This window comes from Dendropsophus ebraccatus, chromosome 4, assembly GCF_027789765.1.
Source record: "Dendropsophus ebraccatus isolate aDenEbr1 chromosome 4, aDenEbr1.pat, whole genome shotgun sequence".
In the NCBI taxonomy this organism is placed as follows: Eukaryota; Metazoa; Chordata; class Amphibia; order Anura; family Hylidae; genus Dendropsophus; species Dendropsophus ebraccatus.
The window spans coordinates 12,273,306-12,290,891 of record NC_091457.1 but is presented as its reverse complement, the minus strand read 5'-3'; the positions used below and the strand labels follow the sequence as shown (position 1 = coordinate 12,290,891).

At 44.6% G+C, this 17,586-nt stretch overlaps 1 protein-coding gene across 3 annotated transcripts in view; it reads left to right on the top strand.

Annotated features, from left to right (window-relative positions):
• The window catches only part of TP53I11 (tumor protein p53 inducible protein 11), a 48,019-nt gene that overhangs the window by 4,850 nt on the left and 25,583 nt on the right, over positions 1 to 17,586 (top strand). Inside the window, exon 1 of one of the 3 annotated variants that reach the window (XM_069968088.1) lies at positions 8,098 to 8,177. The exons of 1 other annotated variant lie outside the window; for it this stretch is intronic. The gene's annotated coding sequence lies outside the window, so the exon portion shown is untranslated. Of the gene's footprint in view, positions 1 to 8,097; positions 8,178 to 9,762; positions 10,009 to 17,586 lie in introns of those variants that run through there. One more of the 3 variants, XM_069968087.1, reaches the window with a different exon arrangement.

Genomic DNA, 17,586 nt, shown 5'->3' with positions numbered 1-17,586 from the left:
TTGTTCCTTCTCGGGGGGGACTCCAGGGAATGGGGGGCTTCCTTGTGTCTGTCTCTTGTTTGCATAATCCGTACCCAGCGCTAACAGCCGTCACTTTGGGATTTTCATGGGTTAATGAATCGGTCACAGGCTGGAGCCGCGCACCCATCTGCTTTGCATAGAAGGGTCCGTCTTTTTATGTAATCCTTGTCCTCCGTTGCCCCCAACTCCTTCTCCATTGAAAGAGACAAGTCTACAAGTTTCCAGGGGATCGGTCGTATTCGTCTGCGCTGGGATGATGCATCTTCACAATTGTTCTTAGTGGAAATTGGCTGCGGGCGATGCCAGGCAGAAGTCTTAAAGTGACAGGCGGAGACTTGGATGCTTTTCCTGCACACTGTAACAAATCCTGTATGTCAGGGGTAGGGAACCTTGGCCCTCCAGCTGTTGCAAAACTACAATTCCCATCATGCCTGGACAGCCTTCGGCTGTCCAGGCATGATGGGAGTTGTAGTTTTGCAACAGCTGGAGAGCCAAAGTTCCCTACCCTTGCTTTATATGACAGCAAGCAGCCAAAAGATTCACCTAGACTTGCATCCATGCGAAATCTAATGTTACGTTGGCCACCTGCGATGCCAACTAGTAGACGTCCCCCCTCCCCCCCCCCATTCAGAACGTGCCCGACACCTGCTGCCAGTGAGCCATCAGATCAGGCAGGCTTGCGGAGACAGATCACCCCAAGGGATTGCAGTGTTTAATTGTAGACGTCTTCCACCCACAGATAATCTCCGCACTAGACGAGTTTTTGGCTGGAGAACCTTAAAGGGGCGGTTCACCAAAATTTTTTGCACAAGGAGGAGAGCTGTTAACCTCTATGGGGGTTTGCTGCTGCTTTGAACAGTTCTTGATCTGGGACAGAGGTGGCAGCAGAGAGCACTGTGCTAGACTAGAGAGAATACAGCAGTTGATAAGTAATGGCAAGGCATACAGCAGTTGATAAGTAATGGCAGGAGATTTTTAAATAGAAGTAACTACAAATCTTTGTCTCTGTTACAGGCATTCCATGTCAGTGTTCTGTGTGAAAACTGTGAATGCGGCCTTAAAGTGATTCTTCCATACCAGTGTCATTGGGTTCTCCCAGTCTGCCCTGTTCTCTCCCAGTCTAATAGCAGACATTTCCAGTGCCCCCTCATGTCCTCTTCCAGTATCAGCATAGAGATTTCCACTGACCACCAGTTCTCTTCTTCCAAATCCTTGGGTTTCTCCCAGTGCTGTCCCCAGTAGTCTCTTTGGGGTTCACCAGATCCAGCCCCCCTAGATTGTCACCCAGTGTCGGCAATGCATTCTATTTCTATGGGGTTTCTCAACACCACCATTTTTTTTTTTTTCAAATCAACTGGGGCCAGAGTGTTGTAATTTACTTCTATTAAAAAATCTCCAGTCTTCCAGTACTTATCAGCTGCTGTATGTCCTGCAGGAAGGGTTGTATTCTTTCCAGTCTGACACAGTGCACCTCTGTCCATGTCAGGAACTGTCCAGAGTAGTAGCAAATCCTCATAGAAAACCTCTCCTTCTCTCCAGACTGGAAAGAATACACTGTTTCGTGTAGGACATACGCCAGCTGATAAGTACAGGAAGACTGGAGTTTTTTTTTTTTTTTTATAGAAGTAAATTACAAATCTCTGTCACTTTCTGACACCAGTTGATTTGAAAGAATTTTTATTTTTTTAAGTGAACTACCCCTTTAAGTAAGGGAAGACAATAGACTCCAGATTATGTATGCCATCTATGCAGTTATGTGAGACTCACAACAACTTAAACTAACATCACATCAGCACGCAAGACCAACTCAGCTCTGCTACATCTGTACCTGTTGCATGAAGACTGAGAAAAACCTTAGTACAGGGGTAGGGAACCCTGGCTCTCCAGCTGTTGCAAAACTACAACTCCCATCATGCCTGGTATAGAGCTTTAGCTTTGGCTGTCCAGGCATGATGGGAGTTGTAGTTTTGCAACAGCTGGAGAGCCAGGGTTCCCTACCCCTGCCCTAGTAAAAGCTGGAGATGACCCACACACCATCCCTGTGTCCTCAGTACTGCTGTGTATGTGTCTGAGTTGAGAATGTGATAAGCATTGTGGTACCAGAAAGGGTTAACAGCGAGGAGAGTGCCAGGTGCAGAAAAATATCGCCCCACGCGCTTCATTGCAGAACGTCTTAAATCCCACAGCTTCCGCTGCGCTCTGCTACACCGCTAGCTGGTGATGTGCGCACATCTTCTAGACATCCCGTCTACTGCATTCAGTGAGGCAGGTAGGAGGGCAAGGTGTGGGGTACAGGCATGAGACCCTATAGGACATTAAAGGGGTTGCTCACAAAAAACTTTTATTTTAAATCAACTGTTGCCAGGGATTAGTAATTTACTTTAAAAAAAAAAAAAACTCCAGTCATCCAGTACTTATCAGCTGCTGTATGTCCTGCAGGAGGTGGTGTCATCTTTCCAGTATGGAGAGCAGGAGAGTTTTTTGTTTTTTTTTTTATGGGATTTGCTGCTGCTCTGGGCAGTCCCTGACATAGACAGAGGTGGCAGCAGAGAGCACTGTGTCAGACTGGAAAGAACACACCACTTCCTGCAGGACATACAGCGGCTGATAAGTACTGGAAGACTTGAGATTTTTTTAATAGAAGTAAACTACAACTCTGTCACTTTCTGGCAACAGTTGATTTGAAAGAAAAAAAAAAATTTGGTCAACAACCCCTTTTATGGTGGCGTTGAGAAACCCCATAGAAATAGAATGCAGGGGCTCCTGTTGGATTGACGACACTAGGTGGCAATCTAGGGGGGCTGGATCTGGGGGGGAACCCTAAAGAGACTACTGGGGACAGCACTGGGAGAAACCCAAGGATTTGGAAGAAGAGAACTGGTGGTCAGTGGAAATCTCTATGCTGATACTGGAAGAGAACATGAGGGGGCACTGGAAAATTCTGCTCTTAGACTGGGAGAGAACAGGGCAGACTGGGAGAACCCAACGACACTGGGATAGGCGCATCACTGTAAGGCTGCATTCACACGTTCCGTGTTCTACACTGATGTGGAATGCCTGTAACGGTGACAGAGATTTGTAATTTACGTCTCTTTAAAAATCTCCAGTCTTCCAGTACTTATCAGCTGCTGTATGTCCTGCAGGTAGTGGTGTATTTTTTCCAGTCTGACATAGTGCTCTCTGCTGCCACCTCTGTCCATGTCAGGAACTGTCCAGAGCAGCAGCAAATCCCCATAGAAAACCTCTCCTGCTCTGGACAGAGGTGGCAGCAGAGAGCACTGTGTCAGATTGGAAAGAAAACACCGCTTCCTGCAGGGCATACAGCAGCTGATAAGCACGAGAAGAGCGGAGATTTTTTTTTTTTTTTTTAAATCAAAGTAAATTACAAATCTGTCACGATTTTGTTTTGAAAGAAAAAACCTTTTTTTTGCCCCTTTTAACACTTATTCACATACAGGGAGAATGTCCAGCAAGGTTGGAAGGAAGCAGGAAACATAAGGCAAGCCTTGGTTAAAGGGGTTATCCAGCGCTACAAAAACACGGCCACTTTTTCCCCTCTCGTCTCCAGTTTGGGTGGGGTTTGGAATTCGGTTCCATTGAAGTAAATGGAGCTTAATTGCAAACCACACCTGAGCTGGAGACAAGAGAGGGGAGAAAAGTGGCTATGTTTTTGTAGCGCTGGATAATCCCTTTAAGGTATTAGTGATGGGATTGCTGATACTAGAAGAGAAGTCCTGGTGATTGGATGGAAATCTGGGAGTCCTCTCTTGATATGCTGGAGTGTGCCCAGTGGTATAAGGGGAGAGTGTTAAAAGCTGGTACTGGGTGGCGGCTTCCTTGTCTGTGATCTCCGCTCCTCACACTTGCTGCATGTGATCAACACTTTGCTGCGGCTTTGGCTCAGGAAATCTGATTTTGTGTGAAGAATAAGCTATAAATGGATGAGCAGCGCAAATTGTGTCATTAATCATTGCGGCGACTCTCCGCATGCGTCACCCCTGGGGCCGCACCCCGTAGATCTGTATAGTATATGCCGGAGGAAGGATCAGCTGATCGTCCGCTGCTCCTGGCAGCCAAATCTTCTACTGGGATGGGGAACCTGCGGCCCTCCAGCTGTTGCAGAACTACAATTCCCATCTTGTCTGGACAGCCAAAGCTTTAGCATTGGGCAGTGGAGAGTCTTTTGGTCCCTGGCACTAGTTAAAGGGGTATTCCACTCACACATAACTTTTGATATGTTACTGCCCATGGTGAGACTAACAATTCCTTCCATACTTTATATCATCTATTAAGTCTCCTTCCTCCAGTTCTCAGCTGCTGCTTTCTGCTGAAGACACACAAATCTGTGTGTGAGCCTTTCTCTCTGTCTCCCCCTCCCTTCTGAGGTGACTGATCTAAACAAGTTCCTGTCTGGCTGTATCTGCAACATTGTAGCTTCTTTGTAATGCTGGGAGGATTGATCACAGTGAGTTCATTAGAAACTTGACCTCAAAATAACCTTCACAGCGTTACAAAGAAGCAACAGTGTTGCAGATAAAGCCAGCCAGGGACTTGTTTACTGGGACTGGGCACGAGGACCTGTAACTCTAGGTTCTTATGTTCCCCTCCACCCCCTGCCTGCAGTGTACATATGAATTTTGCTGGACTTTTCCTTTTTAAAGGGGCACTCCAGCGAAAATCTCTTTCAAATCAATTGATTTCAGAAAGTGCCACAGATTTGTAATTTACTTCTATTTAAACATGTCCAGACTTTCAGTACTTATAATCTGCTGTATGTCCTGCAGGTAGTGATGTATTCTTTCCAGTCTGACAGTGCTCACTGCTGCCACCTCTGTCCATGTCAGGAACTGTCCAGAGCCGGAGAGGTTTTCTATGGGGATTTACTGAATCATCTGAACCGCTGTTGGGTGAGATAGTGGGGGGGGGGGGGGAGGCCTCCATAAACACCAATGGGAGTAAGAGCGGCTGTACACCATTAGGATCATAGTGAACTGACACAGGTGCCGGATCATTGATACATTGTAACGAGTCTTACAGTGTATAAGGTGCAATGATTCGTTACAATGTGTCGGTTCCACATGAACGGCCATATTGGCAATAAGCCGGATTTCTTTGACAGAAGAGACGGGAGGTTTTCCAATTATAGGGTAAATCTCCTGAATGTGCGGAAAGCCATTATGGCAGCCCTGATATTATTAGGGATGCCTCCAGACTGGGATTTACACGCCTGACCTGTCCTGTATACGGCGTATTACACTGCGAGGAGCTTTGGAGGGATAAGGAGGATTATGAGTAATAGTGATGGCTTCCAAAAAACAGCGCCACCCCTGTCCTCAGGTTGGGTGCGGTATTGCAGTTCAGTTTCATAAGAGCTGAATTGTAATACCGCACACAACCTGAAGACAAGGGTGGCGCTGTTTCTGTTTTCTAATTCTGGAGAACCCCTTAAAGGGCCAGTAATCTGGTAAATGATGCACAATGATTCAGCTTTAAGATGGCGCCGTGCTGTCCTAATTCTGTCCTGGCAGCAGGACAGCGCCCTGTCATGTATGTTTATGCCGTCCCCTGTATCATGTTTTGTTAGGAAGATAGCCAATCCCGGCTGGGTTGCATAGTGTCTGGAAGGAGCGGTTCTTGTGGGAACTCGCTGTTTGCTATCTACGCTCTTGCAGGTGTTGATGAAGGTTATATACACACTTGTATAATTTTGGATATCTACCCCTTCCCCTTCCATGGAATCAAAGCCTACAGACCCAAAAGGATTAAAAAAAGTGTCTACCATATACAGCTCTATACTTGTCAATATCTGGTGTGTTTCAGTAGAGCTGCTATTCCAGGCACTACCTGTGCACTGGTGTGGCGCTGTTGTAAGACCAAATTAGCTATGCTCTTTTACTTCTGGCGTGTATACAGCTTTAAGACTACATTATTGCTTTACAACCTGTTGCAAAACTGCCAGGCATGCTGGGAGATGTAGTTTTTCACCAGTTAGGGAACACTGTTAGACAGTTTGGCTTTCCAGCTGTTTGCAAAAGTGCAATTCCCTTTATGATGGTGGTATAGTCCCTTGTGGGAGGGACTATATTATGATTGACAGGTTGCTCTCAGCACTTACTATAGATAAAGGGGTTGTCCAGCGAAAATCTTTTTCTTTCAAATCAACTGCTGTAAAGTTATATAGATTTGTAATTTACTTCTATATAAAAATCTCCAGTCTTCCAATACTTATCAGCTGCAGGAAGTGGTGTATTCTCTTCAGTCTGACGCAATGCTCTCTGCTGCCACCTCTGTCCATGTCAGGAACTGTCCAGAGCAGCAGCAAATCCCCATAGAAAACCTCTCCTGCTCTGGACAGTTCCTGACATGGACAGAGGTGGCAGCAGAGAGCACTGTGTCAAACTGAAAAGAAAATGGCACCTTCTGCATGGCATACAGCAGCTGATAAGTACTGGAAGACTGGAGAATTTTAATTGAAGTAATATATAAATCTATAATTTTCCGACACCGGCTGATTTGAAGAACTAGTATGCAGTATACATTGTAACTATGGCACAGTGGATTATATGGCTGTGCGCAGAGTTGCGGTCAGTCTTACTGGATATGACTCGGCTCAGGACTAGGGGGGGTTGTGGAGTGAATCTGGAACACGGCGTCATTGAAGTGCGGGCTGGAAATATTCCAGAATTTGGATGTAAAATGATGAATTAAAACTCCAGTTTCTCGGAAGGAAAGGGGGTGGAGGCGACCTCTGGGGTGAATATTGGTTATAGTTGATGAGATACAGTCCTCTATCTCACAGCATGAAGTTCTGCTCTGTGAACCCCTAAGGACTTGTAGGACGGTGACTGAAGCGACTCCCAGGCTTCTGCCGCCCATCATCATCTCATACAGAGAAATTGCTCTCTTCCAGAAAGGCGCCGCCCTTGTTCTCAGGTCATGTGCGGTATTGCAGCTCAAGTCCATTGAAGATACAGCTGAGTTGTGGTACCACACACCACCAACTGCGGCGATGTTTTTGCTAGAAAGAAGACTATATTCTCTAATGTGATCCACAGTTGCTTCTCTTATGGATCTCCAGAACTACAGTCCAGTTCTCAGATGTTGAATTTAAAGGGGTACTCCACTAAAACATAACTTTTGATATGTTTCTGCCCATGGTGAGACTAACAATTCCTTCCATACTTTGTATTATCTATTCAGTCTCCTTCCCCCAGTTCACAGCTGCTGCTTTCTGCTGAAGACACAAAAATCTGTGTGATCCTTTCTCTGTCTCCCTCCCCCCTCCCTTTTGAGATGGCTGATGTAAACAAGTCCCTGGCTGGCTTTATCTGCAACTTTTTAGCTTCTTTGTAACGCTGGGCAGGTTAATCACAGTGAGTTCATTAACAGCTTTACCTCAGATTAAAGGGGTACTCCAGTAAAAATCCTCTTCTTTCAAATCAACTGGTTTCAGAAAGTTATATAGACTTGTAATTTATTTTCGATTTTAAAATTGTCTAGTCTTCCAGACTGAAAAGAAATCACTACTTCCCGCAGGACATACAGCAGCTGATAAGTACTGGAAGTCTTGAGACTTTTAAATAGAAGTAAATTACAAATGTGTATAACCAGTTGATTTGAAGAAAATTTTCACTGAACTCAGAGAATTATAAAGAAGCTACAATGTTGCAGATACAGCCAGCCAGGGACTTGTATACATCAGCTGTCTCAGAAGGGAGGGGGAGACAGAGAGAAAAGCTCACACACAGACTTTTGTGTCTTGAGCCGCAGCACCATAATCTTTGATATTTGAGCGGAATACCCCTTTAAGGAAATCCGCTGTATATTGTGCACAATACTTGTATATCTGGCCGGCACTTCATGTTGCTGCGCTTTTATTTGCGCCTGAGAAATAGTGTCTCCAATCCCCTGCCAGGTGTTGCCAACCGAGAGCTAGAATGCCGCCATACGGCTGGCGAATATTCATGACGGTCTAGTGCCGACATGTCTGCCAGCCGAGTGTTACTGTGACAGATCCAGAATAGAGAGGGGCGGGGGAGGAGCGGTGAGCGCGGAGAGGAGGGGGGCGCCACAGCTCTGTTATCACTGATGTCAGGATGACCGGGATCAGCTGATCCATTCCACCGGACAATACGTGTAAAGAAATCTCTAGACCGGTAAGGTTTCATCAATACACCAATCTCCTATCTGTGGTGGAACTACAACCCCCAGCATGGCCAGAGCCAGTTTGCGTTTCACCCATCTACGTTTTTTTGCAAAATTAAAAAGTATTTCTCCTCTGTGTAACCAGCGCAGGTTATCGGATTTCTGAATGAATGTTCTGATCTGGTTTCCTGGAAGTGCGGTTTGTTATTTACTGGTGTGACATACAATATGGGGGAGGGGAAGGAGGGGCGCATGAGGCCGACGACCGCAGGTAACCTTTAGATATTCTCTGTAAACACCTATGTTTGCCCTATGATTGGCCGTGGGCACGCTCCATGCTTTCTGCCAATGGAGGATATGACGATGGGTAGAGTATTGACATTGGCATCATGGTGAGCGACGCTCCGAGCTGGAGGCTGCAGTCACTATTGTGCTGGTGGGGTCACTGTGTTCATAAACTAAATTACTGATCCTGAGTTACATCCTGTATTATACTCCAGAGCTGCAGTCACTATTCTGCTGGTGGGGTCACTGTGTACATTACTAATCCTGTATTATACTCCAGAGCTGCAGTCACTATTCTGCTGGTGGGGTCACTGTGTACATACATTACTGATCCTGAGTTACATCCTGTATTATACTCCAGAGCTGCACTCACTATTCTACTGGTGGGGTCACTGTGTACATACATTACTAATCCTGTATTATACTCCAGAGCTGCACTCACTATTCTGCTGGTGGGGTCACTGTGTACATTACATTACTAATCCTGTATTATACTCCAGAGCTGCACTCACTATTCTACTGGTGGGGTCACTGTGTACATACATTACTAATCCTGTAATATACTCCAGAGCTGCACTCACTATTCTGCTGGTGGGGTCACTGTGTACATTACATTACATTACTAATCCTGTATTATACTCCAGAGCTGCACTCACTATTCTGCTGGTGGGGTCACTGTGTACATACATTACATTACTGATCCTGAGTTACATCCTATATTATACCCCAGAGCTGCACTCACTATTCTGCTGGTGGGGTCACTGAGTATATATTAGTTACAGGGACAGCACAGGGATTTACTTGCCGTCCCTGGTTCCTCTGAAGCCACGGACAGACTCGATAAAGTGATGACACTTCTCCTCCATCCTGCACTCTCACGTCCATGACAGATGACAGCGACGTCCCACATACTGGGCAGGAGCGATGTGCTGCAGCAGATGTCAGTTATAAAGATGTCAGGGATATAATTGGTTACATCAGTGGTAGGGACCCTCCAGCTGTTGCAAAACTACAATTCCCATCATGCCTGGACAGCCTTCGGCTGTCCAGGCATGATGGGAATTGTAGTTTTGCAACAGCTGGAGGGTGGCAGGCTACTTCTATCTTGTTTTTACATAGGACTGCAGAAAAACACATAAATGCATCATTGACCAATTCAGCTCTGCTACATCAGTGTATGGGACTCCTATGTAATCCCTCATCATTACTCCTGTGCACTCACTAGTTGTATGGGAATCTGTGTGATCTCATTGTGGGCCGTACCAGATAACACACTGCTTGGCTGGCTGAAACGTGGAATAACCGAGCTGAATGTGCTGCATTGTAGGGACCCCAGGAGCCGGAGGATATCCTGCCCCGTGTATGAGTCACTGTGTGTACAGCGCCAGGCCTCTTCCTAGGTTATTGCGGGCTGTGAGTGTCTGCTAGGAGGAGACGGAAGAGTTAAGGCAGAGCTGTTTGTAGATGTGCTCCTGTGTCTCTGCGTAAGTGCCAGCCCATGCCGCTGCCAGGGAGGAATTGGTGAGCTGTCACGTCTGCCAGGGGCTCCTGTTCCACGTGAGTATCTGTGTGTGCAAGTGTAAGTGACGGTGAAGTGTCCAGAGGAGGAGGGGGTTGTAGTGTAACCTTTAACCTAGATGAGACTTGTGATTGTGATGTTTTCCTCTAAGACTTGTCCTAAACCCAAGGGGTGGGGAGGGGGGTTATGCTAAAACTGTGCACTCACATTATAATTCGAGGGACTGTCCACTTTAAATAACGTTTGTTTGACTGATCACCTACTTATCGGGTCCGAGAAATCAGATGTTATCATAGCTCTGGCGGTAATCTCGAATACCATTGCTCTATGTCCTAACAATATCCAGTGGACAATTCCTTTTAAAGGGAACCAGTAACCAAAAAAATGCTCTCATCTATGGGCAGATTGATATAGAGCAGGAAGAGCTGAGCGGATTGATATATAGTTTAGTGGGAAAATATTGTCATTTAGTCATCTAAACTATGCTCATTCTGGGCTTCAGAGTCAAGTGGGCGGTCCCAAGATCAGTTTAGAGGCAGAAATTTCAAGTTCTGCTAAATTTTTTTTATTCGAAGTTATATATCAATCTGCTCAGCTTCTCTCGATCTATAACATGATGATGGCAGATTAGACTGGGTTTTCAACGTGACACGTTCCCTTTAAGGCTTCTTTGGACAAATGTGAAAAAAAAAAAGTCTGAATTTTTGTGAGACTGACGTTGGAAGCTGTCAGCACATATGAAGCGGCGTCTTACAGTTCTGCCACTTGTGGGTTGCAGTGATTCAGGGTTGACTTCAGGACATTCTGAGGGTCCCAAGTGGCCGTCAGCATCACTGTCCATGTTAGAATAGCTTAGGATGAGGACAGTGGTGTGGATGGTGGTGCGGACCTGCAGAACGGGCCCATGGTCCCTGCAGATTACTGGGCACAGCAACCACCCTAGTGATAGCGTTGTCAGAGGGATACTATCTGGCATTTGAGGTGCACTGGGGAGGGGGAAGGGATATATATATGTGTGTGTGTGTGTATATATATATATATATATATATATATATATATATATATATATATATATATATATATATATATATATATATATATATATATATATATATATATATAATATATAATATATAATATAGTTTATTTTTTGTTTTATTATATTAATAAACCATAATAAAAATTAGAATTTTTTTATAACAAAAATGGTGTGTGTGTATGTATGTATGAGTGTGTATATATATATATATATATATATATATATATATATATATATATATATATATATATATATATATATATATATATACACACTCATACATACATACACACCATTTTTGTTATAAAAAAATTCTAATTTTTATTATGGTTTATTAATATAATAAAACAAAAAATAAACTATATTATATATATATATATATATATATATATATATATATATATATATATATATATATATATATATTATATATATTTATTTAATAATATAATTTTTTTTTTTTTTTTTTTTCCCCTCTTATAAAGTTTGTTACAAAGTTTCAAACGTAAATTTTTGTTTTCCAGTTTTAAGTGAACACAGCTTCATCTTGATTTGTGCAGATAAGTTGTATACAATGTTATCACTGTATACAGGCGGCTCCTGCTGCGGGGGGTTACGTGCCGGGGTCGGGTGTTGCGCAATCCTAGACTTTTTAAAAAAAAAAAAAAAAAAAGCTGCCGTCTGGTTAAGTAAAACAGGAAAAATCTATGCGTGCAAGGAAATCCTTATTTCGGGGACGAAATCCAGGGAATTTCTGGAAGGATGGGTTACAGCTTCCGTGTTCCGCCAATGGCAGACAGCATGATCCGATTAATGCATTGTAAGGTGTGTAACTCAGGGCATGATGGGAGTTGTAGTACAGCAACATCTGGTGAACACACTGGGAAATGGTTGAGCAATTGTGGTATCAAACTCCAGCCCTCCAGCTGTTGCAAAACTACAACTCTCATCATGCCTGGACAGCCAAAGCTAAAGCTCTATACCAGGCATGATGGGAGTTGTAGTTTTGCAAGAGCTAGAGGGCCATGAGTTTGACGCTTGTACTCCTATTGCTTCCTTTATGTTCATCCTGAGCCTCCTGGTTCATGCACATAATACAGAACCTCCTCTAGCAATTGATAGGTGTCGATCTATAGCTTAGGTTTGAATTTGTATGTACGGAACATGGAATGCCCATCCATATCTTTGTAAGGGCAGACATCTAGCTGTGCCCTGCTGGTACTTATGGTTCATCTGCTGCTGGAAAGCTTGCCCAGCTTTATAATATTATAATTATAATATTTTTTGACTTTATATAGGACACTAGGGGGCAGCAGTGAGCATGTAGGCAAATACTCTCCTGGTTGGATTGGGAATACAGGGCTGATGCATCGTGCCGAGCTCCGTATGTTTACACCTCTATCGCTCTGTATATAAGATGAGGCCCGCAGAGGGTTACGCACAGTACCGGGATCTGTATTCAGCTGTCAGGGAGGCGCCCAGTGCTGTATACAGTAATGGGGGTGTAGATTATATACTGTATACTGACATTCCCCTGTATCCATGGGGACGCACTTAATAACCAGGTGTCATCCCCCAGCGTCTGTTTCCTGCAGATTGTTTGTTTTGCTTTGGGTTTTTTATGTAACATTATGTACTTATTTGCTTCCGCGCCTGGAGAAACATTGTGGGGGCCGCTGTGGTTCAGAGTGAGCTGTGGCCCCTGTGGTTAGTTCATCATGGGGGGTCCTAAGGGCCCACCACCCTGGAATCTGTCTATACTAGTAAGCTTGATATCCTTTTGTTCTACCATCCATTAATCTGTAATATCTGGATAGTCTGAGAAGGTTATGTAGGTTTGTAAATTACTTATATCTTCAAATCTCCAGTCTTCCCATACTTATCATCTGCTGTATGTCCTGCAAGAAGGAATGTATTCTCTCCAGTCTGACACAGTACTCTCTGCTGCCACCTCTGTCCATCTCAGGAACTGTCCAGAGCAAAAGCAAATCCCTATAGAAAATCTCTCCTGCTCTGGACAGTTCCTGGCACGGACAGAGGTGGCAGCAGAGAGCACTGTGTCAGACTGGAAAGAATACACTTCCTGCAGGACATATGTGGTAGGCTTCTGTTGCTGGTACTATTCAACTGGGGATGGTAACACCAGTGCTAGTCCAGCACACACATGTGATGTTGGTAATTGGTTTAGTGTGGCCGGTCCGTAGTGTCCCCCAAATGGTCGGTGATCTGCCAGGTTGTAGTGGGTCCCTACAACCTGTGCTTAGGAGATGCTTGAGGAAGTAGAGGAGAGGATTGGAGTTTGCTACACTGAGTTAGGACTCCCTTGACAATGTACTCTGCCGGAACTTGAGAGAATACTTGTAGTGAGAAGTTACTTGTACCTGTGTATAGACCTTAGTTTGACCACCTTCTCTACAGTGTCGAGAGACCTGTTCTAATAGGGTGATACAAGCCACAGTCGTTGTTACCTGGGTGAAGCACCCGGGGGTGTCCCAGTTAAATTCTCTGCAAGATAGGATACGTAGACCTTCATGGTAGCTTTGTCCTATCCAGGCTAGTTCCTCTTTATGTCTCAGGCACTTTTAGACTGGTTCACTGCGTGAGCTAGGACTCCTCTCCCTTTTGTAGTGTTTAGCTCTGCATAGAAGAACTGGTTGTCTCTAGCTGTATCTAACCACACGTGTCTTAGATTCATCCCACTGAAGTACATTGACTTGTCCAATGAGCTAATGAACTCCTCCTACTGAGCTGTGTGTGCGGAGAGCAAGGATAGGCAGAAGAAGAAAGAACTTCTCCTATAGGCCAGAACTGAACACATAGTAAACATAACAGTAACCCATTCCTAACTTCAGCTATGCATGAAATAACAAGACCTAGAAATAACACTGACACCTAGTGGTGAAACTACAGAATACTGCCTGAAATGAGGAACTTTACAACAGGTGCCTAGGGCACTTAACAGTGGGACACCACACATACAGCAGCTGATAAGTACTGAAGATTTTTTAAATTTTTTACAAATCTATCTAACTTTCTGACACCAGTTTGATTTTGAAAGTTTCTCCAGTTGTCAGTGATGCACGTGCCTGACTCCATTTAGACCATTCCCTTTTGTCTACTATGTGTCCCTATAGCGGGGACAAGAAACTTTTGGCCCTCCAACTGCTACGAACTACAACTCCCATCATGCCTGGACAGCCAAAGCTTAAGCAATAGGTTCTCCCGGCTCAGTGCCAGATTATCAGATATTCTGGACTACAGAATAAATTTTCCAAATAGGTTGTGATTGCGCCATATTGATTGGTGATTTATTTGCACGATGCTCGGAGTACGTGCCCCCCCCTCCCCCGCCATGTTCTGTCAGTAACATTGTGATTCCTGCTCGTAGATCTTTTCTTCCTGCTAATAACCATGGCTTCTACTTTCCTGCACACTTAGCAAGTCTCTTGTGTCTGCGGCGTGCGGGAGGGCGGCTAATGCGGAGGCTTCACCGCAGTCGTCTCCCCAGCTGCACGAAAGAAAAGTGCGAGATGCCACCCAGGGGTTGTGCGTGGTTTTTTTTTTTTTTTTTTTTTTTTTTTTTTTTTTTTTTGCAGCGCTGGGATTATGTTAATGATTCTCGCTCTGTCGCTGCGGATACAAAGAATCCGACAGATGCTAATTACAGCGCGTGAATGGTGGGCCGGCGCGGAGGACGAGGGGCCGCACATCAGCGCAATCTGTCTCCCTCGTCTTTTTATGCAGATGCTGTGGAGTTTTTTTTTTTTTTTTTTTTTTTTTCTTAAAATATTTAATTGTCCATTTTTATAAAAAAAATTTTTGAGAAGAACATAGAACACCCTGTGTACTGTGGAGGAGACTATACCCAGAATACAGGGTGTACAGAAGGTGTGACCTGAAGCTTCAGGGCCACAGTGCAAAATCTATAATGGGACCCCCACGTCCCAAGACCACCCCAGTATTATGGGATCTATATCTGCACCTCCTATAGGCTACTGTCCTTATTGTCTCGGAATTGGACCTATCAGACAAGTCCGGCTTACCCACTATCTTGTCTACAGATGCATGCTCAGCCTAGAGTGGGTGATTAAAGGGGGACTCAACTTGTCAAATCAACTGATGTCAGAAAGTTCTATAGATTTGTAACTTGCTTTTATAAAAAAAAAATCTGCATTCTTCCAGTACTTATCAGCTGCTGTATGTCCTGCAGGAAGTGGTGGATTCTTTCCAGTCTGACACAGTGCTCTCTGCTGCCACCTCTGTCCATGTCAGGAACTGTCCAGAGCAGCAGCAAATCCCCATAGGAAACCTCTCCTGCTCTGGACAGTTCCTGACATGGACTGAGGTGGCAGCAGAGAGCACTGTGTCAGACTGGAAAGAATCCACCACTTCCTGGACATACAGCAGCTGATAAGTACTGGAAGACTGGAGATTTGTAAATAGAAGTAAATTACAAATCTGTATAAAACTTTGACACCAGTTTAAAAAAAAAAAAAAAGATAGTCACTTCAAGTGCATACCCCTTATATACATGGAGGAGCAGTCTCTAGTACAGTGCATATCCTTATATACATGGAGGAGCAGTCTCTAGTACAGTGCATATCCTATATACATGGAGGAGCAGTCTCTAGTACAGTGCATACCCCTTATATACATGGAGGAGCAGTATCTAGTACAGTGCATATCCTATATACATGGAGGAGCAGTCTCTAGTACAGTGCATACCCCTTATATACATGGAGGAGCAGTCTAGTACAGTGCATACCCCTTATATACATGGAGGAGCAGTCTCTAGTACAGTGCATACCCCTTATATACATGGAGGAGCAGTATCTAGTACAGTGCATATCCTATATACATGGAGGAGCAGTCTCTAGTACAGTGCATACCCTTATATACATGGAGGAGCAGTCTCTAGTACAGTGCATACCCCTTATATACATGGAGGAGCAGTCTCTAGTACAGTGCATACCCCTTATATACATGGAGGAGCAGTCTCTAGTACAGTGCATACCCTTATATACATGGAGGAGCAGTCTCTAGTACAGTGCATACCCCTTATATACATGGAGGAGCAGTCTCTAGTACAGTGCATACCCCTTATATACATGGAGGAGCAGTCTCTAGTACAGTGCATACCCTTATATACATGGAGGAGCAGTCTCTAGTACAGTGCATATCCCTTATATACATGGAGGAGCAGTCTCTAGTACAGTGCATACCCCATATATACATGGAGGAGCAGTCTCTAGTACAGTGCATATCCCTTATATACATGGAGGAGCAGTCTCTAGTACAGTGCATATCCCTTATATACATGGAGGAGCAGTCTCTAGTACAGTGCATACCCCATATATACATGGAGGAGCAGTCTCTAGTACAGTGCATACCCCTTATATACATGGAGGAGCAGTCTCTAGTACAGTGCATACACCTTATATACATGGAGGAGCAGTCTCTAGTACAGTGCATACCCTATATACATGGAGGAGCAGTCTCTAGTACAGTGCATACCCTATATACTGTACATGGAGGAGCAGTCTCTAGTACAGTGCATACCCTATATACATGGAGGAGCAGTCTCTAGTACAGTGCATACCCTATATACATGGAGGAGCAGTCTCTAGTACAGTGCATACCCTATATACATGGAGGAGCAGTCTCTAGTACAGTGCATACCCTATATACATGGAGGAGCAGTCTCTAGTACAGTGCATATCCTATATACATGGAGGAGCAGTCTCTAGTGCAGTGCATACACCTTATATACATGGAGGAGCAGTCTCTAGTACAGTGCATACCCCTTATATACATGGAGGAGCAGTCTCTAATACAGTGCATACCCTTATATACATGGAGGAGCAGTCTCTAGTACAGTGCATACCCCTTATATACATGGAGGAGCAGTCTCTAATACAGTGCATACACCCTATATACATGGAGGAGCAGTCTCTAGTACAGTGCATACCCTATATATACATGGAGGAGCAGTCTCTAGTACAGTGCATACCCCTTATATACATGGAGGAGCAGTCTCTAGTACAGTGCATACCCTTATATACTGTACATGGAGGAGTAGTATCTAGCACAGCGAGTCCCCTGTGCCCCCCATACTTCATGTATATGCAGCTCGGGCTCACTGCAGGTATATAAAGTTATTGCAGAGCGCCCAGGCCGGATGACTTCTGTGTCTGTGTTCTGTCAGACAGATGGCACTTGTGTACTCTCTGGCATCGGCTCCCAGGAGTGTGTGTGTGTGTGTGTGGGGGGGGCGGGGGTCACGTCACTGCCAGGCCTCACCTGATTGAAAGGAAAACTGCCTCCCTGGCCTCCACAGTCTGCTCCTCTACACGGCGGCCGCTGCCAGATGCTTCTCCTCATCAGACAGGTAGAAAACAGACTCTGGGATGACAGAATCCGATGGGTTTCCGTCAGTCTCAGAAATATTTCCTGCTCTGATATTCCCCTCATCTGTGTGCTGTATCTTTATGAACTTGTATAGAGCCTCACCAGACTTATCAGCTGCTGTATGTCCTGCAGGAAGGGGTTGTGTTCTCTTTAGTCTGACACAGTGCTC